Raw genomic sequence first — 27,036 nt, forward strand, 5'->3', positions numbered from 1 at the left:
AGCTTCAGAGCAAGCATCATCCTCTAATTTACTCACAACTACGTTATGAAAACTTCCCAGTGTTTTTACAATCAGAAAATCCAGTAAACCGGTAAAGCCCCAAAACACAGGAATTTTTTTTAATCCAAGTACAGGAAAATGATGGGAGGTAATGAGAGTGRGCCCAACTAAATGTGATGTAAGGAACCAACCAGAAACATTCTTCAGAAGCCTAAGTTATAACAGCTGTCCTGTGCTGTTGTGCATGTGTCTGTTCTTGGGAACCCACCTCAACAGCTTCTGCCCAAGGACAATTTCATTTTAARGATGCTTAAAGCAGTGCTTGTCATTTAGGGCAGGCTCACTCAACTGAGGAGACAGCTCSAGTCACTGCGGCCCCCCATGCGCACTCTGAAAGGGCAGATATAGAAAAGCTGCCTGGCACCTTTCCATCCTACGATTTCCTACTGCTATTACACTGATGATTCAAATCTAATTTTAACAAGCAAGCAAGCCTTCTGCTGTCAGCAACCATTGTTCCAAGACAGAAGGAAAATACTTTAAGAAAATACATTTTCGTGCCTTTCAACGTCTGCATTCTTGTATTGCTTTTGTTCCTGGAGAGGGGCACAGAAAAGGAAAATATGGGGAGCACTTCCCAAGATAGGAGCTCAGATATYGGTGTTGTCACTTATGATTTCCTAAACAAACTTAATTTTTCCAAACAATACATGGGTGGCAGAGGGATATTTTTCATTTAAGGACTAATGCTTTGAAAAATCCAAACAACTTGCTACTGTACCAAAGCAAGATTCAAACCATATTCCMCTAAGAACACTTAAAAACAGTATGGTTGTTTTTTTTTTTCAAAAATAGAAAAATATTTTCCACACACTTTACTAAAATTCAGCCCTACCCAGCCACAATACTTATTTTTTAAAATAACTAAATATATGAATCTCTTTACAGCTAAGTTTGTGTGTAAATGAAACTGCTCTACCAGTTCAGAAAGAATCTATTTTCTTGATTGTRTACTACCTCACAAGAGGTAACCATTCACCATGTTTCTAAGTGCTGGCCTRAGAGATCAGGAAAAGGAAAGTAATTTAAATACTCTTTTACATATTTTTCACATGGCCTTCAAATGCAAAGTCAACACAGAATAGAGTTATTAGTTGTAGCAAAATGAATCAACCCATATAATGTGCACTATCAGTGAAAAGTCGTAAGGGTTAAGATATTCACTGAACATACTTAGTTCTGAAGATTATTATAGAAGGGGATAAAAGTTCCAATAACCAAGGATAAGACAACAAGAAGAACAGAAACATCCTCCAGGCAAGGAAGAAACAGCCCAATTTGTCCTGAGTTACAGCACATTCAAGTTAGTTGTATGATATGTCTTCATGTTTATATAGTGTTATTTTGATATTCTATAAAAGATTAAATACATCTGGAGGTCTCCTAAATAAAACAAATGCTAGACTGTGGTGCTGAAATATGTAAGGTGTTTCCATTACCTAGAATTTGTATCATAGGAGGTTATTTATCCATTGGAACAGGAAATATTTAATAGCAGTTAACACCCTGAAAGGCACAGAAAATGTTACCTGTGCAACACACTGCTATACTGTTGTCTCAATGGCAGTAGTCAAAACATGAGGATCAAGTGTTGCAGACACTTAGACATTGTGGAACCTGCTCAGGGTATCTAATTTGATCTCTTTGTTCAAGTCAGTGGCATTTGCATTCATTCACATTCAGCAAGTTATTAATCTAAAAAWGCTAAGGAGACTTTTATTTCTTCTTTTCTCCAAACCCCGTTTGTTCTTTTATAAAATTAATGCCATAAATAAAATGTTGCATTTAGACCTGCTGTGATACTGTCAGCCAATTTCAMTGCAGATAAAGGTCAAAGAAAAATTTATTAAAAAACAAAATAACTTTTTTTTTTTTTTTCCAAACTCCATATATAAAAGARCAGTGCCAAGCATTCAAATAAACGCTCAACACAGGCCAATCCTTACTGGGCTTGTAAGTGAGCTGTGTGTTTTAGGAGCTAGCCTTTGCAGCAYTACTGAACTACTTCTTGCATAGTAACTACTGTGTTGCAACTGCCCTCCAGAAACCTGTGACCACCATCTCTCTGAACTAAATAACCTGTGTGTTTGAAAGCCCAAACCTTAACTGAAGGCCTTAATAAGCATGAATCCAACAAGAAATACAAGTTACCTACTACCTCTACTGCATTTTCTCAAAAACATAAGTTTTGAAACTCATAMATGCAGTTCCTGCATTAAACGTACTGTGAAACACTGAAGGAAATTTGTATTTTAGAAATCCATCTGAGCTGGATGTAAAAATTTCAGCTAATTCCTTGTCTCAACCTCAACAGTCATGCCAGCTTTCAAAGAGCTATGAATATTGGGGGAGTAACAAAATCTGTTTCCTGTTTGAATTTTTCTTATTTTCAGCGCATCTTTTTATTTCCGTAACATTCAAACAGAAGAGCCTTCTCATACCATAAATCTTCAYATGGCTATTACCAGACAGTGGCCAACTTTCAGTCTTCTTTAAACAAAACACATTGGATTTTATGTTTTCTATTAGAAAGGCTASCTCCTGCAGAGCTACGAAACTATTTCTGCAACAAATCCAAATACTTAGAGCTCCTGGTATGAGTACTGCTCATGATGCCACACTCCCATACTAGCTAAATATCATTCTTTCCATATGGATAGCAAACACACTTTTTATTTGTTAGTCTTGCAATCTTACATCAAAAACATCACTGAATGGGAGCCTTCGGTGCAAGCTGTACAATATGGCCACAGTGCACCTTCAGGACTCACCAATGTCAGCTTCTGAAGGAGCTTTAGATACTGTGGGCTTGCACGGATTAAAATTAGAAGACATCACTTTTCTGTTCCTCATCACTATCCTTGTAATTGAGTAATGTGATATAATGAACTAAAGAGCACGGTAGAAGAAAGCTAACACCTACGACCTCTTGGACATCCAAAGTAGGGAAACGGTAAAAAAAGGCTAATATTTAGTTCAGAAACAGCTCAACATAGCTTTTTACAGTGACTAGAACTGGAGCCAGGAATTGCTGTACTTGCTAACTGATTCAGTCAGTATTTTAGGGACAGCATGCACGACAGGCTTTTGCAAAAGCAGGTAAGTACTTCACATGTGTTGTTATTGCATAGTATTACCAGAGATGTGGCCCTGTGCTTCAAAGTAGAGGAGATACTGCAGCCACTGCTTTCCTCATGGCAGATGTGCACACACATCTATAGGCTATTTTGGATGGATGCTCAACACTGACTTGATAGATTACAAGTTGCAGGCACAAGCTCTGGGATTTAATGCAACGAAAAGCAAAATTAGAATAACAAATAGAAAGCAACAGTGAGCTATTTCTTGGTAAAATGCAAGACATAAGTTTGGCATGAAAAAAATTCRGACCACTAATAAGGAAGGTATGGAAGGAAGGRAGAGAGTGCACTGAGACATAAATGAAGTGGGAGGTATTATGGGCAGTCAATCTACAGAGTAGAATTTTAAAAAAGAAAAGCATCAGGAATCATGCTAACAGAAAAATTAATATATTCTCTATAGACTTGGAAGAAGCCAGACTCCTGAATCTCCTGATTAAGTAAAGGTGGGTCTCTCAAAAGCAAAAATGTGAAGAACTGACATTTGAGTAAAGAAAGATCTATTTTCTACAGGTGAAAAACAGTGAAGTGGGGCAAAGAAAAAGTGGGGTAATAGTTTACGAATATCTAAAGTATGTGCATAGCACAAAAAGGATGACATTTTCTAACACTTACAGAACTCAAGGAGTACATGGAAAGTGTGGGATTTTTTTGTGGTTTGTTTTTGTTGGGGTTTTTTACMTGAAACACACTGAGTAACTGGAATGAAAGGCTTCTTGGAGGGGAACAACTGTTGGCCTGCAAAAAACTGCCAGTGGGAATATTGCAAAGCTACTGCTGGACTAAGTAACAGAAAATGGCCTGATGAGACCAATCCTGTATAAGCAAGGAAGAATGCCTTGGATAATGCAAAAGACCACTTCCCAGTCTGCTCYTCTGTACACTATGCATACAACTAAGATATATTACCTGAAAACTCGTGCTCCCTTTTTAATATAACAGTAATGTGCTTTATTACTGATTTTAAAAGGCTTTAATAGGAGGAAGCATACATTCAATTATTTTATTACATGCTTTGAATATAAATGGTGAGCATCTGCACTTTAGTTTACTCCTTCCGTCCTCAGGCTCTCATAAAAACAGCACTGGCACATTTTAGAATTCAGAGCGGCCCTCCCCAGCCCAGCCGCTTTCTTGGCTGGTTTGCTGGGATCTATATATCCAATCTAATTATTTTGATTCCCATTTCCAACCCTATCAGTGGTGCAGTGGTGCAAGAAATCAAAATGCCAGTCTCCTGAATGTGTTAGAACCTAAAAGCTAAAAGCTACTCATTTGCAGAGGCATCACTGCATGGCCCAAAGCTCCTGTCACCAGGCAATTTACGTTCAGTGTTCTGGATGTGACTCGAGAGGGGTTTCCCAGAGCATTTCATATAACATTTCAGATATGCTACAGGTTGTTGCATCATCTTATTTTGTCACAGCCTAACTGGCTAACAAAAAAACCCCCAGCAACGCTTTCTTCAAATTTTGTCTCTTTTTGAATACTCGAGTCCTTCTTCTTTGTTATTTTTTCCCTTTGTTTTCTTAAAAGGCAAAAAATAGGATCATACAAGCATATCTTCCATAAAGTGATCAGAAAAGAGAGTCAGCAATAATCCTGCCAAAACACCTACTACCCTCTTAAATCAGGGGGATCGTATGTTGCTCAGTAGCTGAATTTCCCTGTGGGTCTTTTCTCTGCCTGTATGCTTTCCCGCTCTTGAATTACAGTCTTACTTAGATTACTAATGCTCAGCACCACCAAAAATATTCCCATTCATTTCTCCAGCTTTTACAAACATGATAACATGATTTGTGTTTAAATATAAGCTTCACCATTTCACTTTTTATTATGAATATCATATGTTTGGCAAGCTGTCTGACCTTCCTTATGATGATGAATGCTGCAGCAAACAATTTGCTGTATCTTTAAAGAAATGGCCAATTCAATTACATTATGCCAGAAGCTTTCAAATCCCTCTCTGCCAAATGTCTTTGCTATATCCTGCCACAGACAGCCCATTTGTATTCCAGCACAGTAGGACACTTGTTTTGTTGAAGCACACAGCTCTAGTTAGGTACTATCAACAGAGCAGTATTTCAGTCCTCCAGCTCTTTGCTCCTTCCACCCCCTCTACCCTCAGTTATCAGGATTTTCAATTTTACTGACCAAACGTGTATGCATTACTAATTATGTGCATGAAATGCAGTAGTTATCGACTGCTACAACAAAATACATTAGTAACCAATTACAAGAGTTCTTGGCAGCAATGGTTATCATTTTACTGGATTTAATCATTGCACTTAAAGTGAAGCTTGAGATTCCCTTTGAGATTACACCACTAATTGCTTCTGTTTTGCCAGTTACTGCATGAGCTGTTTGCAAAAAGGATCACTAAAAGATGCTTTCTAAATATGGGAGAGCAGCAAGCAGATGAAGCCTCCTGTAATGAGTGTCCCCCCCAACTAAAACCACAGTGTCAATTTATTCATACTGCAATGCCCCTCTCCGATCTATATCCCCCCTGCCACCTCCTCTTTCCCTCTCATTTCTTCTCATTTGGGCAGACAGCAGCAACACAGCTGCATTGCTGTTCATGTGAATCATGCCACACACTATCATTTATTTATAYAGATTGTGAGAATATTACACTGCAAAAATTTAAAAAATGTTTTCTCCTCTCTTCTGTGTTTGCAGAGAGGATACTACTTATTATTAGGATTATGACAGAATGTTTAAATGGTCTTAGACCTTCAAAAAAAACTAAAAAAAAAACCCCAGCCTAGGCCAAGTACATGATTTATTACATGTACAATACCACCATAATAGGCTTCCACTCTCCAGGAATTCCTAAAAACAAACACTCTCCCTCCCAAGGAATTTATAATATAACATATTGTTCTTTAAAAGCCCACACTTACTTCCAGATGATCAGTAGTGATGAATTACCTGGTTTACAGCCTCATAAAGCAGAAGTGTCTATATATTTTAATGCTGAGGCCAACCACAGGACTTTGGTATCTTTCAAATGTAGTGATATACAACTTTCCAAACACCAATGAAAGGCTTCAGGTGAAACAAAGATATAATTTCATCAACATTTCAGGTCTGATCAAAATAAGTCATCTTTCAAAGAAAGAATGGGGAAAGATTCCAACTACAGTTTTGTTAGCTGTCTGAGAACAAGCTATTTTAATAAATAAAATTGTTTAAATAAATTTGTTTGGCTCCTTTTCATTAAAAATTTCAGCTACTAAAGCTTTCCATTATTCAAATAGCACTTTGTAAACAACAAAGAAACACTCAAAAATATAAAAAACCTCCAACAATCCTCAACAAAATTTTTCTCCTGAGATAAAAAAACCTCTTATATTTGTCTCAAACATCAACTTTTTTAGAATTTCAATAGAAGCTATGTTGATAAAACTTTAATTAGAAACTCAGTTGATCTCTGTGAGTTACTGTAGAGAAAGAGTTTTAAATCCCCAGAGACTTCTACACTATAAACAGCAGAGCATATGACATCTTTAAAAGCTGTCAGAAACCATACACTGTGATTTACAAAAATAACAACAATCTCTGTGAATTAACTGCTAAAAGAAGTTGAAGAGCTTCATCCTACAGTATCAACAGGCTACGGCATCAGTACCAGTTGGCTTCACCTCAGCCTCTAAATATGGTTTGGACTAATACCTACCAATCCCTGGGAAAGAACAAAATGCAGCAGAAGGAGGGTTACAGCACRGATACATTTATCTTGCTTCATGCCCAGATGTAGATTTGCACAAAACCCGTTGATCTTTCCACAACAGCAGGCACAAGAACTGCTATACACAGGATGCTCTCAAAACCAAGGCCAGTTAATTTTCATGCTTAACAGAGAAAATCTTGCCTCAGGGCACTCAATTTCAAGTCTGAATGAGAAAATCTGTAGGTGATGTGGTAACTACAGTAACTGGCAAAAAAATAAACTGGGTGAAACACCTAGAGATCAATCMTATATTCATGAAGGAACAGACTACACAATTCAATTCGATTATCCCCATTTCTTAGTTCACTAGTTCTTGACTTCTACCTTATTAGACAACAATTAAGGACAATTTTCAAGTAGAAAGGAACATAACACTGACAAGGTATCTTTTGTCACGGCACAGTGTCTTTGTCACTACACCTACAGGTCCTGCAGTCCAACAGAATGACTGCCTTTCTTTTGTATGGACAAGCTCCTGTCCCATGTACACAGGCACAAAATCTAAATTGTAATTCTAAGAAGACTGCCATTGTACCTGGAATTTCTAGTTCTGCCTTTCAAATGAGGAAACAGGAAAAAATCAGGAGAAGAAAATACTCCCCAAATGAATAGCTGAGCTTATGTAGCACCCAAAATACAAAAGGTCAGGAAATAGCTGCCTTTCATCACTGTCAAAAGCAATAGTCTAAAATATGCAGAGTAGGACTGATAACACAGGAAATAAATGAAAACATTTGCTTCATGTTAGTATAGAAGTTAAAAGAAACAAGGCAAAAGCCTCTCTCAAAGGTCCCTGCTGGATTTAAAACAGAGCTGTCGAGCCAACTGTGATTTCAAAACATGCCACTACCATTTAAGAACACTGAACTTCTCTTCTTTATTAAACCTTGCACCTGTTCACTAGTCCAGAGAACTAATTCCTAAAACCATATACAGCAAGTGCAAGGAGCCAGAACTTCAATGAGAACTAATGCACAGGAAAGCAACCAGTAACTTATAATACAGTCTCAATTATTATTTGTAATTCAGTAGCTAACCAATACCTTACAAATCAAAGAATGATAATGCTAAATGCTGCCATGATACATTTCTGAATTAATTAAAAATCTTGTGCGTGTATAGCTCACAAAGCTTGGCATATTTTTAAGTTACATATTTAATTCTCTTTAATATTGAAAACAATGAGAGATGTTTTTGTCTACCACTCTGTTGCAGAGATAAACACAGTAAATACTCTAGCAAAATGAAATACACTTTTTTATGCAGTGATATGATGAGTACCAATTTGTAAGTTCATGCATTACKTACAAGAATATGAATAAACCACGGCACAGATTTGCAATAAACAGCACTGGTAACAAATTTAAACTAAATTAAATTGAGAGACTCTCAGCTGGTAAGTACTGTTTGCAAAATTTAATGTAGATAACAGTAAGGATATTCAACTTGGTAAAGCTTTCTAAAACCAAAGATAATTCTTTTAGTATGAGATATTCCAGCAGGAAGAAAGGCTCCAGCTCCAGCAATTGCTTCAGAAAACTCAATTAACTTGCCCATTTTTAAAAATACGTTACCAGTAGAAAGAAGTTTCATGCTGTAAAAATGTGTCTGCACATTAATATTACAGGCATTTCATACATGAATATGTATGACTAAATAAATGCATTAAATAATAAGAAACATATCAGTGTACCTTTCTGATATGTAAAATAATTATTTTCTAACCAGAATAATGCTTTGATTGCGAGTAAAGAAAGCTAGGTGGATAAATGGAAAATATTCTTCCTGCCCTTACAGAAAAACGTGTCGGCTGGGTTTGGGACTGGGGGCCTCCAGATGCCAGGGAATGTCTACCACATGTCCCATCCAAGCTGATGAAGAAAAGCTGTCCCTGTCCTGTTTCAGTGGAAACAAACCCAACCAAGACAATAGTTTTTGTCTCAAAAAAATCCCCATGAAACGAGCATTCATCCTTTCCAAGACAACCTTCCACGAGGTCATCTCCTCAGTTTTCACCCTCCCATGACCTCATTTTTAACCTGGCCRGTTCTCAGCCCTTCACTTCTGCTGAGTCTCAGTGCCTTACTRTGATTACAAACCAGCGAGGTCAGGTTAAACTTTAAGGAACTCAGAAATTAGTCTGAAKATAAATAACTGAACTGGCAAAACATCAAAATATCAAGAAATTCCGCTTAAAAGCTATGTTTTATTTTATGGAGACTTCAAGGGTAGCAATAAAAATAAAACCTACTGCAAAGCACCACAAATAATGTGACTCTATACCACATTCCCTCCCTGCAGGTAGCCCTAGTACTTCCAGTCTTTGTCAATTCAAAAGCCAAATATATTGTCTCAAATTACAACTGCAATTAGGCATGGAGATGCTGAAAAATATTTAATTTTTAACATTTTGTAAAGCTGATTTCCACTGAGCACTCACTTACTCAGGTGCAAGAACAGTCAAGGTCTCCAGTTTTCCCCAGATTTTCCCTTCAGGCCAGTTTTATCCTTAGGTACCTGTATACAATAAAAAATGAAGAAAAAAATTAATTTACATTACTTCTCATAAGATCATCTCTTGATTATATCAACTTTAATGCCCCAAATTTAAAAATTCAGATCTCCAGCTTTTCTCACAGGATTATTTCCCATCAACATGGTTAACCAGAAGCAAACTAAAAGCTGTTTTTCCCAAGTAAAGGCACTGTGTTTTATTTGACCAGTTTTTTACTTTTTTTTATTTTTTTTTTATTTTTTTTTTATTTTTTTTTAGGTTTACCATGACCCTAAATGAAAGAATATTTTGTAAGAAAACTCATGTAAATTCAACCTAGAAAAAGGTGGAATTGCATGATTTAGGTATATTTTATCACTTGCTTTTAGGAGTACAGAGAGTACACAGTTAAGCCTTTGTTAGCCACATATTTAAGCTACCTTAAAAGTTGTTAACATGTGACAAGCAAATCCTACATATGCAATTACTGCTTTAAAAATGAAGGAAGGTTCGTGTACAGGTGCACTGTCACTTAGTTAAGGAGCTCAAAAAATAGATTTATTCTTTCTCCTGTCACTAGTATGAATTAAAGAAACATTTTCAAAATGTGCTATTCAACCATATGGAATCAATTTTTGCAGACATATGGAGCTCCAATTAAATAAGTRTGGCTTTGCTGACACAAAAGTCCACCTGCACGTATTCAAATTTTCCAGAATTAGACCATCTAATTTAGAGCAGCCCATCTAACACTAACAGAGTAGAAAAGCAATGTATTTGATATGACACAACCTCTGTAACCAGTCTCCTTAAATAGCAATCACAGCCTTACTTTTGACCATGCTCAGGATATAATCAGATAAGATTGAATTAGTTCCCCTAAAATACAGCTCCAATTACATCAGATCAAAAGAAAAAAAATTTTCATCTTCTCCATCATGCAAGTAAATATATAATTGGAAAATTAAGCAAGGTACAATTTTTCAAAGGAGATAAAATAAAAGCACATTTTCAGAGACCTGTCCTATGTTGCCACAGTCTTCATATACATCTGTTCCACTTGGAAAGACCATACCATTCTGAGATCATAGAATTTAAATCTGTATCATAATATAAATGTCCAGGGGAGCTCAGTTAACATATTGTAGACAATCAATTCTTCATTTTCCCAGCTTTGCAGCACAAGTCTTTACTCAAGGCAGCTTTCTGAGCTTGGTTTAATTTCCAACTCTCTGAAGACAGTAGCCATCGAAAAGGAGAACCTCCATCTTGCTCAATACACACTCAGTCTCCCTCAAAACTCAGCCACTTCTCCTCCAAGCTCTTATTGCCAATCCTGTGGACATGTGCCACTGCCGCCATCCACTCTTGTCTTTAGGCTCAGTTTCCTATTTGGGATCCAGTCCTGTCTCCCTGCCTCTTTCCAGTGACCACTTCATTCTCAACAACTTCATTATATGATATATTGCTCCCATCCTGCAACCCAGTTGCAGTCCCATTAGCTTCCTTCTCTCCTATAACAGCATTCCTGTTCCTCTCTCAGCTTTCCACGCCCTTCACAGTTTTTCCACACAGCTTTTCACCTTCCCATGTTTTTCCCACCTCTTTACTCTCCCACTCACTTTGTGTGCTTGCCTCTTGCCCTGGCAATTTCCAAATTCCTTCTCAACAACTAATTCCATGTTCTTTTCCTGKTTCCTACACAATGTTTGTGATTAGCATGCCATAGCCATGGCTGCTACACTGTGTGCTGAACTCAATTCTAATGATGGGTGTTAAAGAGATCTGTACAAGGGCTAATGAGCAGGAACGCTTGATTTCAGGATCCCAGRAGAACTGGGGCAGAAGAAAAGCCAAACCAGAAGTGCAGAAGTAGAATTTTAAGCATTTAAATACCTCACTACAACACATATATATTTAGATGTCAAGGCAGYTGTACTAAGGCTTCGTGGACTGTAGCTACTTCTGTCTATGTGTTAGATTAACACCATCCACTCTTTTAAACTTAAAAAAGAACACTTSTACAGTGAAACAAAATTAAGTTACTTAATGAGTCTAAATCTCAACCTAAACTCAATCTACATCTCAGTTAACAGCAAGTTARTAATACTTTTTTAAACAATTTTTTTCTGAAGACAAAACAAACCTTTATTCAGTCAAATATATTAAGTACTGTGSGGGAGGGAGAAAGGGTTTTTAATTGAAAACAGGTTTTTCCTGGCACTGTTTATCAAGGATAAGTGTTATCTTTATTCTACAGAAGAAAGTAGATTCATCTATTTTTGCCAGAAAGTACAGGCTAACCAAACAYATCTTTCTATCCTGTCTCAAACTTCCTTGCCTTCGGTGTGCGGGTGGTTTAAGAGTGCTAAGGCTGAATTCAAGGTGATTTTATAGAATCATAGAATACCAGGTTGGAAGTGACCTCRTGAATCATCTGGTTCAACGTTCCATGGCAAAGCACCGTCTAGATAAGATGGCCAAGCACCCTGTCCAGCCAAATTTTAAGTGTCCACAGCTTCTCTGGGGATATTATTCTATTGGCTGATGTTCCCACTGTGAGAAATTTCCCTCTTATGTTCAATCAGAATCTCACCAGGAGAAACTTTTACCCATTATCCTTCACCTTTTCCATGGGACTCCTTGCAGAAAGGAGTCTCCACCATCTTTGCAGCCACCCTTTAAAGACTGCAGCATGGGTCCCCTAAGCCTTCTTTTCACAAGGTTCAAAGAAGTCCATTCTCTCAGCCTTCCCTCACATGGGAGGGAAGGTTCCCAATTCTTAGATCATCTTCGAGGCCCTTCCCTGGACCCTCTCYAGTCTGTCCACATGTTTTGCACAGGGGGGCACTCCAGGTGTGGCCTGGCAAGCATTGAGCAGAGTGAGACAATGACTTTTAATTTATTGCTCTGGTGATTGCCTCTTTGATGCAGTCCAGGATCCCRYTGGCTTTCCTTGCCACAGCAGCACACTGTTCTTTCACCCTGAACTTGCTGCCCACCAGAACACCCATGTCCCTGTCCATGGAGCTCTCTCCCAGGAGGGGAGATACCAGCCTGWGCTGCACTCCTGCATCATGGACAGATCTCTCCTATGCTGCTACTGCATTACTGCYACTGTGGCCATTTAATAACAGCATACTTTACTTAATACGCACAGACAAATGATTCAGTGCTAGACGTTTTCTGCTAAAGAGGAATTTCTATCACATCTCAATTCTTCCAATATTGAAAAAGAAAATATAACCCCCTGATGTAACTGAAAAAAAAATCCAGTAGAATAGTAACTGTTTATATTTAAATGACAAATTACAAAAACTATTTAGGTATGCTACAACAACACAACCTTTCAACAATCGTTTTGTGTGTCCAACATACAAAAATTAAGCATAAATACAATATCATTAATGAATGAGTATTTACAAATAAATCACTCRTTCATCTGTTGAGCCACACCGAGTTAAGTACACTTTAATGCTGAAAGTGGTATCTAATTATCTTTATTTGATCCCAAATGCAATAGAGAAATAAAAATRTTTAAAATACTTGGATCTTGCTGATAAGCACTCAACACTGAAAGATACGTGTTAGGATAATGTATGATGGTATTTCTTATTTCTTCTGAAGAGGTCTCAAACAGTCACAKGAATACATTTAATTCCTACAACTGATTGTTCTTCCATTTCTTGTATTTCCTGCTGGTGTTGAAGGCAGAAAGAGATTAAGTTATCCTGACTCCCATCCCCAGTATTGCCTGACCCAGGAAATTCACCACTGTCACTTCCCATGGAGAAAGGAGGCCAGTCAATATGAATCATGCTCTGGGAACTAGGATTCAAATCCTAACTAATGCAATGACTACAACTCSTACAGAAGCCAATTATCACTTGTGATCTGAGGCATTTCTCAAAAGCTGGCACTCAGAGTCTCCTATTAATCAGTATATTCACATGGGTTTGCTAGCTAGGATAACAGGAAATTAATAACATAGCTATTAGTAGTAGATTGATTGTGAATTAAATAAAAAACAAAAAAAAAAACACATGCACCATGCACACATGAAACCCCCCAAATTAAAAAAAAAACAAACTGGTAAACTGATCAAAAAGTCATAAAACAACTGTAAGTACCTGCTTCCTTTTATTTTAGGAAACCTTTCTACTCTGTTTTTTGTTCCCTTCCTCACAAGCTCCTGGCATCCCTTGTACAATGATGTTTATATTCTAGTTTCTGACACTAGCAACATGAACAAGACACTTCTTTCACCCACACATATATCCTTGCCAGAAAGGTCAAGAGAATAATTTACAAATGAAGGTCCATCATTTTCCCCCAAAAATCACAAGACAAAAATCAGCCCTTTCCCCATCTCATCACCATAAAAGGTGCCTGTGTCTCCCCAAAGACTGCAAGGTAGAAGGAAAATAATGATTTTTACCATCKTATGGTTTCCTGGCATGGGAAATCTACCAGTGTAATGGTGACAGATTCATACACTGAACTAGTTTAAATCTTCCATGGTAAGGTCTGATGGGGAAGGTTTGGCAATTAAAAGGTTTTTTGTCTAACAACCTTCATCCAGAAGAATCCMARCTCACCTTAAAACATCACCCTTTCRAGAACAAGARGATTTTAGCATCATCAGTAAAGCTGTCATAGTCTGCCCGGTGCTGGGTGCTGGCTAACTCGGTCACACAGGTAAGCCCTACAACATTCCAGCAAACAAGTGATCTGGGATTATAGTTACACAGCCTAAAGCAAATGCAGTTAACATTTCTTTGATCCTTGAGTTTCACACTTCAGAGAGCAGAGGGAGAGAGGAGGTGCTGATACTTTCAGGAACCACTAATTACAGGAATTCATCTTGAAGGCCATTGCTAGAAAGTAATAGAGATGTTTAAATATAAATAGTGCAGATACTGCCACACAATTGTCCATGAAAAGTTTCAGTGCATTTTTCCACCCAGATTAATGATCTGTAAGGTGTTGAACAGGAAACAAATGTACCACAGTATAAACCCCTTCCATTAAAACATAATCCCTAGCACATTTTCTGTGTTTGATTTCAAAGTAAATTATAAATCAGATCAATTTTAACAGTTTAATAAAAATGTTACAGCTAGAATTTTTTTTAAGTATTTGCTATTACATTTAGCCAGACAAGTAAAAGTACAGTCTTCTGAAATCAAACCATTTTTTAGACAGAAGTCATTCTGAATGGGAGTTGCTGCCTTTTTACGGTAAAAAATAAAAGCAACATTCAACTGGCCTCAGTTACATTATCATTAATGATCTACGCAAAGTTGTCTCCTTTGAAATATGTGGAAAATGACATAACAAGTTACTGGTAGAAGGAACAATATCCTATTTAACTAGTTCTCCTTCTTGAGAGTGCACCACTGCCTAACAAGGTATTTTACAAATATCAAGGTTTACATTATAGCCATTCCCTTTAAGAATATTTTTAATGACAATAGTCACCTAAAGCATAGAGCTTTTTTCACAGCCAGCTCAATATTTGGTGGCACAATATGACCTGAGCCAATCAACATCAGGGAATWATATCTTACTTTTTGATCTGTCCTTCCAATTAAACACTAAAAAGAAACTTTGTCTTTAAATCCTGTCCAGAATAAAATCTAGAAAACCGTAGTCCATCCTTTTCCAGCCACTTTTTCACTTAAGAACAACACTTCTTCCTGTTGCACACTTTCCAGGAAGCAGCTATGCCTTGAATGTGTTATAAACACTAAGCCCCTCTCAGACTGCACGGCTTTCTGAAAAAACAAGACAACCTAATGGAAGCACTTTTTGACATCCTCTGCTTCCTGCCACATTCTGGTTACTTAATTCAATACCAAGGTCAGAGCTTTTGAAAGAATTTCACATCTCATTTTGCTTCCGTAGTCCCCCCCCTCCCGGAGTCTGAGGTCATAGATGATACGCTGATTTCCCTGCAAGTCTATTTTCTCACAGAAACACCCAAAATGCAAATGCAGAGCGATTAGCAAACTACAAGACATCACTTACTGAGAACAAKTCTTCAGAGCTACAAGAGGTGAAAAATGACTGAGAAATTTCTCTGCACCAAACAGTAAAGTCTGAGTAGCAGAAAGAATACAACACCTCCTCTGGATCACCAACCCAGCACTTCACTGTGCCTCACGACATTTCAGAGACACGGGATGATCCTTTCGGGAGGAATGTGCAACTGCAGGCAACCACACACAATGTATGCTCAGTTCTGCAATTTCCCTTATGTATCAGCTCCATGTGTCCCAAACCCCACAAAATGCTTCTCAATACCCTATAAAAGACAAAACAGCTATAGGAAAGGCTATAATTATAGTATACTACAGCTTTACTACTGGCTATATTCTATGTCTTTSCAACAGCTGCATGTTTTTAATAATTGTTAAGTAGCAACTTCTAAATGGTCACAGTAAGTGGACCGGGTTTCAAGAAAGGAATAAAAATATAACACACAACAAGAAAGGAATAAAAACACCTATTGTATGTTCTCCTTTCCTAGGGGGAACCCATTCATTTCTGAMCCCAAATCTAGTAATGGATTCCTTCATGATGAATGTTAGAACTTGGGGGCTAGAACAGGGGACAAGTAAAGTAAGTTGATATTAAAGGGTTTGGGAGAAGAGCAGAAAATACATGTTTCTCTTATCCACTAGCAACCACTGGAAATACCGAAGCATGTTGTTAGAGCCAAATAAATATAATCAAAAAAAAAGGTTTCAGTCTCCCTTCAGACCCCATGGAGACCTCAATACTTCAAATCCAAAGACTCATCTCATAACTTAACTTTCTACTCTCATTCCAGAATAAATCTCCTGTGCACCTTATTAAACTCAGGCTGTTCAGGCTCTTTGTCCCACTGTCCTGCTCAGAAGAAATGCTGGRGAAATTTCTAGTAATTTTTTTGTCTAAATTCATTTAGGAATTATCAATTACCAATTGATAATATTGATAAAAAATTATTATACTTTACCTGAAACAGGTCTTTACTGTTGATGTTCACCCATAAATTTACTTACAAAGAATAGCTTTATCCCTTCTCAACCTTCATCTGACAGAGCTAAACGACAAAATCTTTCYAATTTGCTCTCTGAAAGATAAATACTCCCTAACTGATCAGCCAGCCTAGTAGTCTGTCTTTGCACCTGCTCCAATTTAACCCCATCTTTCTGTTAACTGCAATGGAAGATCATCAGTGTTCCAAATGAGGACTCGGGTAGGCTTTATGAAATGCTATTAGCATTTCTCCCTCTCTCTATAAAAAAATCATGTCTAGTGCATCGCAGAAGCACGTTAGACTATTCCACAGCAGCACCATACTGGTGGCTTAGAGYCATCTTAGTGGTGCTATCACAGCACTTTACCTAATTCAGACTGCTACAACCATTAAATCATCTACACAACATCCTACATGTTAACAGATGTTCTTCCCATTTTAAATATTTGCATACTGAGATAAAGATTAGTGTGACCTGTCTGAGATGAAGCACTGGGGGCTTGCAGAGCTGAATTAGCAACTGAGACTTTCAGGTTCTTAACCCTGAAGATACACCTCTGAACTCCAGCAGAAACAAGTACTCCTGATACTCCACACCAAACACTTGGGCCCACCCAAAAGTCATTTCTGAATGGATGGTTCTAGATGGCCATTTTGTCCACCACCTTATTCTATAAGCCTGCTGAGGAGCCACACCGAAGATACCCTGAAAGGCCAAATCTTCACCCATTTTGTCTCCAKGTCCTCAACCAACATCTAAAGGGCTCTTTTGTGGCAATTCCATCCAAACAAGTTGCTAGGTGTTAGGCCACCTCCTCTCACACTCTTGTTCTTAGTTGCCAGAGTAAAAGCTGTTCAGTGATAATCATTTCTACAGAAGCTCACAATGACACTGCTATGTTCTCCTGAAAATGTTTTCWGGATTCTGAGTTTGTAATTTGAAAGTTCTTTTTGTTAGAAAAATTAGATCATACTGGAAGTGACAGTCTCCTGGTTTCACAAGAAAAAGGCAGAAAAAAATCTCAAAATGCAGGAGCACAAATTCAAAGAATCATGATGGACAACAAAGGGGTTGACTGGTGGTTCCTACACAAGTTAGTATGTTGTAGTTACTCATATCATAGTGTTAGTTTCACTATTACAATCAAATAGTCCTAACAAAAACCTTTGTGGAAAGCTGGCGCAAACATGAACATTACTAGAACTAGACAAAACAAGAACTACTTTTCCTTAATGCTCAGGATCTCTTAATTGCCAAGAAATGCCATGAATGTTTTGCAGTCACATTCCAAAAAAGACTTTTTTTTTTCCAAGCAACTAGCAGAGACAGAATTGTCCTCTGAGATAAGGACATGGGAGTCTTTTTCTATAAATAAAGCAAGAATTCTAGTCAAGCAGAATGGCTTTTCAGAAAATATTTATCCGAGCTACACTTGAACTTGGTTTCTCTTTTTCACTCATTATCACATATATACCTTAACCTTTTTCTGTTTAGATCCAACTTCACAGATTAGCCCACTAGTGTTACTGGAAAAAGCTCACAAATAGCTAAGGCAGACAGGATAACTTCTGTTAACAGTCCACAGTGTCCAATTCAATGTTAATAAAATTAAACACTGCAGCTGTGCAAAGCCTTGAGCACTACCTCAGAGAAACTGTAGACAAATCACACATTAYTTCCACAGATGAAATAATACCTTCTAGATATGTATGTTTTTAGAGCAGTTTCATGCATGCTGAAGGAAGGTACGGACCAGAAATGACTGAATTKACATGACCCAGCACGTTACTGCTGGGGAGCTGAGCTGAGTCAGCTACAGGAAGAGGTGGATATCTCGCTGCCCAGYAGTGGCCAGGAAAACCTGTTCATGCTGGCTTAAGTGTATGACTTTAACTTTACAACTGAAGGGATAAAAAGCCATCYCACAGCCAGTTTTCCCAAGGCTGATAATGACCAATCTCATACAAAGCTGCAGTACCACTCAGCATTTTACTAAACTGCAGTAATGTAATTTGTCTCAGCTTGCAAAGATGGTTTTCTGTCCTCTCTGCTCATTAGCTGGATTGAATGTATCAGTTTGGCCTTTTGGTCTTYGATAATTGAAAAGGTTACGCTTCCCTGAAATTGCAGATAAATATCAGGCACAAATCTGGTTAGGTTCCTGGTCTATGACACCTGGAATATAAAACATACATATTTTTGACTGAGTGCACACTTGACTTACACTGACAAAACACAAGTAATCTGAAAACCAGGACAATTATTTCCTGCAGTAAGGATCTATGTACATTATATTTCTATATCAAAATTTCAGGGTCCATACAACAGAATTGTGCTTTTTACTTTTAATATGGAATCACCATGCAGAAAACTAGCAGAATATTCAGAAGAATTCAAAATTAACTTCTATTTTAATACAAATATATGTAATTCTTATAAAGTCCCACCAGTAAGATCTACTCACATTCCTAGCTGGAAAATACATTTGTTAAGATACACTTGCAAATAAGGCATGTAGTTTGCATGTATACAGATACTGAAATCTTTTTATGTATACATACAAAAAAAGCAACATCACAGTTTGCAAGCACAAATGAGCAGGCAATGTTTCAAATTGACAATGTTTCAAATTGACAATGTGATATGGTATTATTATCAGGAAGGACAAGAATCACTGTGATTTACAGTAAATTACCCTTACTGGCCAGGGACGATACACACTTATGAGATTAAATCAAGGAAGTTTGCTGCCTTATGGTGTCTGATCTTACAATTAATATCTCAAGAACACTGAATTATCCATATCTGAGGACTGTTTTTGATGTTAGCATGAAAGAAAGAGGTTTTTCARACCACAACACACTCAGACAAATTCTCATCAACACTTCACTTCTAGTCACTAGGTCCCACTCATTCCTTCTGACTAACCTTGCAATCTTGCTTTTTAATTTTTATACCAAAACCCTCAGAGCAAGGAAAACAAAAAGCATAAGCCCAACACAGAGTCTATGTTAACAAGCCTTWTGTCCTTCAAATCCAGGGAGCCTAAAGCCCCCAAATATATCTTTACCGAGAGCACATTTCTTTCTAATACTGAAGAGGATCTTGCAATTGAAATGTGTTGTGAATGTGGTATGCATTTGGATGTATGATGTGAAAGTATAGCTATGACACAGGATAAGGTCTCAGCATACGCAGATGTCAGATGGGATAATAACCTGCAAACCAGAAACAATACAGTGTAGTTAACGACCATAAAAAGAAAGAAACAAACTACAGGAGCATTCAAACATGTCATGAGTGGTGTTTTACCATGTTTGCTAAGGGCATGACTCCAGTAATGACTTTTGGCTTGAGCTTCCYAATTTCAATAAATTTACAGTAAACTTAAATTTATTCAGAAGATCAAAGGCAAAACACACAAGACCAAAATTACTTCCTTCAGTTCACTCTCTAGTATTTTGCATCAAAGCAGCAGCACAGCAATTCAGATTTTCAAATACTACTCATTTCACAAAGACCCACTGAAGTKCTCCACACAAAGTAACCTGCTGACCACTCAGACACTGAGCAGTGGGCCATAAACKAGGTGTCCCATCACTTTTAGGACACTCATTACATCCTAGTGGAATTATTCAGTGTCATCAAGTAAATTAATCACAGAACGTGTAAGGAAGGGAGCACTGGTAGGGACATCGCGTCCAACAGGATTGTGCCCAGAYGGTTCCTGAACACCTCCCATGAGGGAGACTCCACAACCTCCCTGGATAACCTGTTCCAGTGCGTGGTCACTCGCACAGTAAAGAAGTTCTTCCTCATATTCAGGTGGAACTTCCTCTGCATCAGTTTCTCCCTGTTGTTTCCTGTCCTTCTGCATGGCACCACTGAGCAGGGCCTGGACCCATCCACTTGACACCCTCCCTGCACATACTGATAGACATTGTTCAGGTTCCCTCTCAGCCTCCYTTCTCAAGGCTGAACAGGTCCCACTCTCTCAGCCTTTCCTCATAGGAGAGATGCTCCAGTTCCTCAGTTATCTTTCCTGCCCTGCACTGGACCTGCTCCAGGAGCTCCATGTCTCTCCTGTCCTGAGGAGCCCAGAACTGGACACAGCCCTCCAGATGTGCCTCACCMGAGCTRAGCAGAGGGTRAGGAGKTTGGTGAGCACCTCCCTCAACCTGCTGACATTGCTCCTCCTAATGTTGTCCACCAGGACCYCCAGGTCCTTCTCCACAGAGCTGCTTTYCAGYGGATCAGCCCCCAGCCTGCACTGGTGCAGAGGTTTGTTCCTCCCCTCTGCAGGACCCTGCTTTTGCCTTTGCTGAATTTCAGGCAGTTCTTCTCTGCCCATCTCTCCACTCTGTCAAGGTCCTTCTGAAGGCTGCACAGCATTCCAGGGTATCAGACACTCCTCACAGCTTGGCATCCTCAGTGAACTTGCTGAGGAGGCATCTGCCCCTTCATTCAAGCCACTGATGAACAAGTTAAAAACAGAACCTTGCAGGACACTGCTAATTACAGGGAGGCACCACTAATTCCAGTCTATCACAGATGRCACTTGGCAAGGTTGTCCACATGCAGAGCTTGAAACCAAACCATGCTGAACCTTTACACCAAGCAGACTCAGTCTCTTAGGAAAACATTACAGCCGAGTACAAGAAAATACACTGAAAGTCCAGGAAACTCTCCAAAGAACAGAGTACCCCATATTTAGCACACAAAGTGGTTGGCTGTTGAGATATAAAGTTACAGCTTTGTTGAAAGATCTGTAGAAATATTTGCATTACTTCGAAACTGAGTAACTCGCAGTATGAATGGGGTGGACCTATTAAACCAGGCTAATGTCATTAAAAGCAAAAAGCAGCAGTGTGGATGAAAAAACATTATTGCAATGCAATTTCATATTATTCCTGTAGGACCTACTGATGAAGAAACAATTTTTTTTTAAAAAGGTAATATCACAGCAATTTTAATCTATGTATATTTTATTTAATAGACTCCTATGACACATATCAGACTAAACTATCCCACCAAGGCCTCTGAAAATCTGTCCAGACACAAGAAGAGGCATATTCRGCATAGTAAGACTTCTGAGAAAGGCTTTTAAAAGAAATACTTTGGAGAATTCTTATTTTTTTTCTAATAAGGCACATGGGAGTASTTTCACTAAAGTAATTCTTTATATAAAGATAAAAAAAATATTTTAAAGCTAATTGTCAGACACCTTCACACTTCTAAGAGCCAATGACTCCACTCAAGGATTTCTTACGACATGCAACCAAACCACTGTTCACCTCAGCAACCTCCATGCCTGTAAAAAATCCTTATGTGGAAAAAAATGTGGGCATGCTTGGTATTTGCAGGGTTAGCTTTTTGGTTTGCAGCTACCTGACACATGAGTCAAATATCTATTAAAAAAAAAAAAAGAGAGAAGAAAATTGGCCAATAAAGATTATGTTATCTACTTAGAGAAAAAGGATGCAARATGCTAGTATTAACTTAAGGACTATGCTTTCCTGATGAACAAGCATCCTAATGAAAGTTTACATCCCAATTATCCTAAATATCAATATAACAATAAAACAACCCACAGTATCTGAAAGAGTTATGACTTCATGCAATTAACAGTAAAACGTTTCTTACAGGTATTAAGTTCACTRAAAATGTTGGTAAATAACTCAAGATACTTACCCACAGGGAACATCTAAAAGGAGAGCTTTCCAATTTCCCTGAAACATCACCTATACCAATGACTAGCAGCCAGACACTGCTCTGAGTCAATTTCACCCAATCCAATACTAAGACAAGGTTGGTGCATTGTAGTAGCAAAAGACAGTAAAAAATGAGTCAATGTCTTGGTTTTGGGTGCATCCTGTTGAGACTGGGAAAAGCAAATATCAGAGAGCAGAAAGACTCCACTCCGAATTACAGCAGGATACCCAGTCATTTCAACATACCCAAAACACTGGAATTTTTCAAGGGAAACTTACTGAAGTAATAGCAATCACCAATGACATGATGATTTTTCCATTTTAATTACTTCTTTCAAAACTTTTTAATATTTTAGAGCACTGTTTTCAATACAGTTTTTCCAGGCTTTGGATGCTCATCTTTTAAGTTTTCTCCTTTCAAAGACAAAGGAAGTAAGGAAAATGCTTAGAAAAAGGATAAGACAGAAATTTAAATCAAGGGTCTAAGTAGTGTATCCCGTTARACTGAAAGAAATTAAATATTTCTTTCAACCTTCAGCTATTTTATTCTTTGCAGCAAGTATTGTCACATGTTGTCAAAATAGCCCTTATCAAAATATCTGCAATCTAACAGTCATGTTGACCCTGCACAGTTTGAAGGAAAGAAGGGGTGAGTTGACTTCTGTGCAACACAAATGCCAAGACTCTAACTGTGCCTGCCAAAATCAAACTGAAAAAAGAAAAATCTAATCAGTTTCAAAATAACAAGGGGATTCTTCTTCAYCTCAGAGAAGGTGCTTGTATCATGGTTAAGATCTTACTGGGCAAGCAGAAATGGAGAATTCCCCATGATACCTTATGCTCAACTTTCCACACATATTTTTCAGTATTGCATAAAGTCTTTTTCAGCTAAATCCCTCCCCAGGGCTGCTGCAGAACTCCACTGACTTCAGGTCTCACTTTTTTCTACAGAAGCCACCAGATAAGRAGAGCTCTCTTCCAACGAGCCCCAGTTTATCCACTCTCCTATTCTGACAGCAGGTGCTTGAGCCCTGCAAAACACTGAAAGAATTGCCATTCACTGCCTAGCAGCACTGCAGAACAATGCAAGTACAGCCCAGGAAAGTAGCTGAAGAGAAAATGCAGATTCAGTCACAATGGTAGTGAATTAATAATCAAAAGTTTACTAAGAAAGGCAACCTCACAGAAAAATAAGTCGTATTTTTAACATTATACACAAAATGAGCACTACTTTACATACTTCAGTGACACTGTTTACCAAGACATGGTATGTGTTTATATGGAACCAGTTTAATCCCAAATGGAAAGGGAAACATGGGGTACTTGTAAACATCATTAACACTACAGGCTGCAGTATAATGATTATAGACTTCATAAAAGCAATAGTGATTCTGACCAAAAGAGCTTTTATCTTCAGATCAGGCCAAGTTAAGAGCGTATCTTTGTCTCACAGCAACATAAATATTGCATGTGCGTTCCTGTATTTAGCCATCTAAGGCAGTACAGTTTAAAAGCAGCTAGATATTGTCTATAAAAAGAGCCATTTTCTTGACCTTAGCATAAAAAAATAAACTAAAAGAAGCCATAATAGAAAGGGGGAGGAAATAAGTTTTCCTCTTTCAATCATTTAATCCTTTTTATTTTCTTTTCCTAGGACAAGCCGTGATAAAGCCAGTACAATACTACCCCATCACTCTGAGTGCAAGCTCTCAATTGTTTTTGTAATGACGTTTTTGCCAATGGTCCAGGGAATCTTGGAGACCGAAACACACACATGATGTTTTTCAACCTATCTGCTCTAATTAGCAACTATTAATGAACCAACAGCACATAATTTGAGAACAGTGAGAACCCACAGAATATACACACAATCTCTGAAGTGAAGGAGGGATATTAAAATGGCCAACCCTCCAGGGCTAAAACTAAAATATGACCTCATTCTGAGTTCAAATAACATAATAGAAGGATTTTTAAAGCAAGCAGGCAGATGGAAACTATTCTACCTGCAAGATGACCCTGCTAAAGTCCACGAACACTCACCTTTAACAAACTGACAAGGCAGCCTTCTCCTACCTCCACCATTCTCCAGGAGTAAGGACAGAAATATGCAGAAGCCRGAGCAGAGATCCCCCATGGTACCAATCTTTCACTATATGGCACTAAGAACACATCCTATGTCTATAAATTAGAGCAGACCTTAGGCCACCACGAGTTCTAATTACTAAAGACACTGCACAAGAGGAGTTTGCTGCCTGGAGCCCTGGCTATCCACATGGTACATCTGCTAGGTATGCCTCAGTGGCAGGACAATGCCTTACATCAATCACACTCATTTTAAAATACTTGAAAGAACAATGCTACTACTAATTAGAAAAATCTGTATTCAGATGAGTGAAGCTGACATTAAAAAATGAACATAATAAAGCCACATTTCTTTTCAGAAAGCAAACAAGTGAAGAAGTAGCATGTCTCCAAATTTCAATTTTCAGTTTCACTACATAACATTGGGAAGTTCTGATKTAGTTCTGAAAATGCTGCTGTCAAATCTGGGTTTGGTAACTGATGGAAGCATGCTTGTGTACAGAGAGCAACCTCAGATCCCTCAATGGACCAAAAATAATTCTTTGTTTACTTGCTTCTCTGTACTTCTCCARTTTTGCATTGGCTAGTGCTAGCCCAGCACAGGGATATTTTATTCTGGATTGACAGCACTGTTCCTACACCCCAAGCAGGTCCCGTTTGGACCAACAATCCAGAGGAGGAACCGCAGCAGCTCAGCAGCAACTGCTGTGCTCAGGTGTGCCAGAAATCACGATCTCTCTACAGCTCCAGAGGGAGAGGTTACATTAACTATTCCCATATTTCTGTGAGCAAGCCAGAATGTGACTGTCCACATGTCATAATGCTGGGGGCCAACTGCACTCATAAAGCTCCAGCACTTCCATCAGGGTGTCCCTGCTGTGGAAATTAGGGTGAAGGAGCTGGTGCCTGTGTAGTTCCCATCTAACACAGGTCACAAGGTATACTGAACCCAGCTACCACCTCATGGTTTGGAAGTACCCCTGGGTCCACTGCATCATTGCAGGAATTTCCTTTATACAAAACACTTAAGTTGCTCTATTTATTCATAGTTTCATTCCTGTCTTCTCCCTAAATACACTTCTTTTTTTTTTTTTGTTCTAGCTTCTTAATCACACCTTTTAGTCCATCACCTTGGTTTCCTGTTTCTTGCCTACAGGTATGATTATTCCTGCTCACTGTGTGTTGGAGGCAATCATATAATATATTTACCTTCCAAAAGTGATCAGTTGCATCATTACCAAAGACAAGAAGCCAAAATCTGCCATGGGGTGGGAAGAAGGGGGATTTTTTTTTAAAGGAAATGCTCAACACTCTTGTTTTTAAGGTTTTCATATGGAGATGGCTGAAAATGCATTGTGCCCAAGGGCATCTGATACTAGGTCAATTAGCTCTCTGTGCTGTCTCCATTTCAGTGTCTCATTGTCAGGAGCAACAAGACTTTCATCAGAGAAAAACATTGAGAAATGTCAAGAAACATCTCGGAGCAGAGACTTTCAAAGAATTSTTTATGAATGAAAGCTGCTCACATGAATAAAATTGTAAGGTATTCAGATGTCAGGACAGGAGGGGAAAACACACACGCATACTGTGAACATTCCCAGTYAGAAACACTAATTAAAATTATTTCATAAATGCAAATGGATCTATGCCATAAACTCTTTAATGCAAATATGACTGGCAAAACTCTAATCCAATTATCAGCAGTACCAAAATATCTGTATATGCTGCACATTTTCAATGCATCAGAATTTTATAGCCYGCCAAATAATAAAAGCCAGTTATCAGCCATGTAGTTGAAAATGGAAGATAAACAGAGGCTTAACACACGTGGATTTGAATTTGTYTAGAAAAGAACTTCCCTTGCTTTATCACAACTGTTTGAGAAGAGATAAATATTTAAATATCATTAGCAAAAAGCCATTATTTAACTGACAGTTATGAAATCATACTCTGAACATAAAGCCTTTGAGACAAAATAATTCTGTTCTAGCATGGCAAATGATTAGTTACCAGTGAATATACAGAGCAACAGTAGAACACTTCACACTTGGCAAAGTTTGAAATAATATTATTCTGCTTCAGTAAGAATCTATAAGTAAAAAATGAGATATTTAACAAGCTATGCAGGATTTATTACCTTTGAAATGTTACTCTAATTTGCAAGATACAATCATGTTTCCAAGGAACAATGCTGAAATGTAATAAAGGATCCAGATCTCATTCCTTAGCAACTCCTTCCATTTAATCATAAAAACAAGATAAATCCAGTTTGCCAAAAATGAAAAGATGGACGAGGCAGATAGGAAATAAATCAGTTAGGTATAGACATCAGAAACTACAGTATGAGATGGCATACAAATCCTGTGGTTGACAGAGATAAATCTGTCAGATAAATTCAGAAGAATTAGAACTGACACAAAGTCTAAGGTTTGAGAAGAAGCTAGTACCAGTGCACAACAGGAAGAATGAAGCAGAGATGTTTCAGCCTTGTCTCTGCTTTGAAAATCCCCTAGCTTTACTGATTTTTGTCATCACTTCATCRTAACTTTTACAACGTATTTCAGAAAATATTATGTTCCTACAAACTGGCATCTTGAGAACTGACAGCATTTGCATTGTCTGATGGTGCATTCTGAAAAATAACATTATTGCAGTGCTTCTTTGAAAAATAACACAGAGCAAGTTCAAAGGAGACCTTACATAACATTCAATAAGCAAATGCATTACCTGCTGTGAACACAAACTTCAGTTCCGGCAAAGGATGATCATACAGTTTCCCTGCACC

At 38.1% G+C, this 27,036-nt stretch overlaps 1 protein-coding gene across 4 annotated transcripts in view; it reads right to left on the reverse strand.

Annotated features, from left to right (window-relative positions):
• TBL1X (transducin beta like 1 X-linked) overlaps nucleotides 1-27,036 on the reverse strand; it is a 188,694-nt gene that overhangs the window by 125,122 nt on the left and 36,536 nt on the right. For 3 of the 4 annotated variants that reach the window (XM_057389783.1, XM_057389800.1, XM_057389808.1), the window contains one exon: nucleotides 9,381-9,453. The gene's annotated coding sequence lies outside the window, so the exon portion shown is untranslated. Of the gene's footprint in view, nucleotides 1-9,376; nucleotides 9,454-27,036 lie in introns of all 4 variants that reach the window. The other variant, XM_057389792.1, reaches the window with a different exon arrangement.

The sequence above is a fragment of the Malurus melanocephalus genome, unplaced genomic scaffold (assembly GCF_030028575.1).
Source record: "Malurus melanocephalus ecotype Western Australia unplaced genomic scaffold, MMel_1.1 scaffold_1, whole genome shotgun sequence".
In the NCBI taxonomy this organism is placed as follows: domain Eukaryota; kingdom Metazoa; phylum Chordata; class Aves; order Passeriformes; family Maluridae; genus Malurus; species Malurus melanocephalus.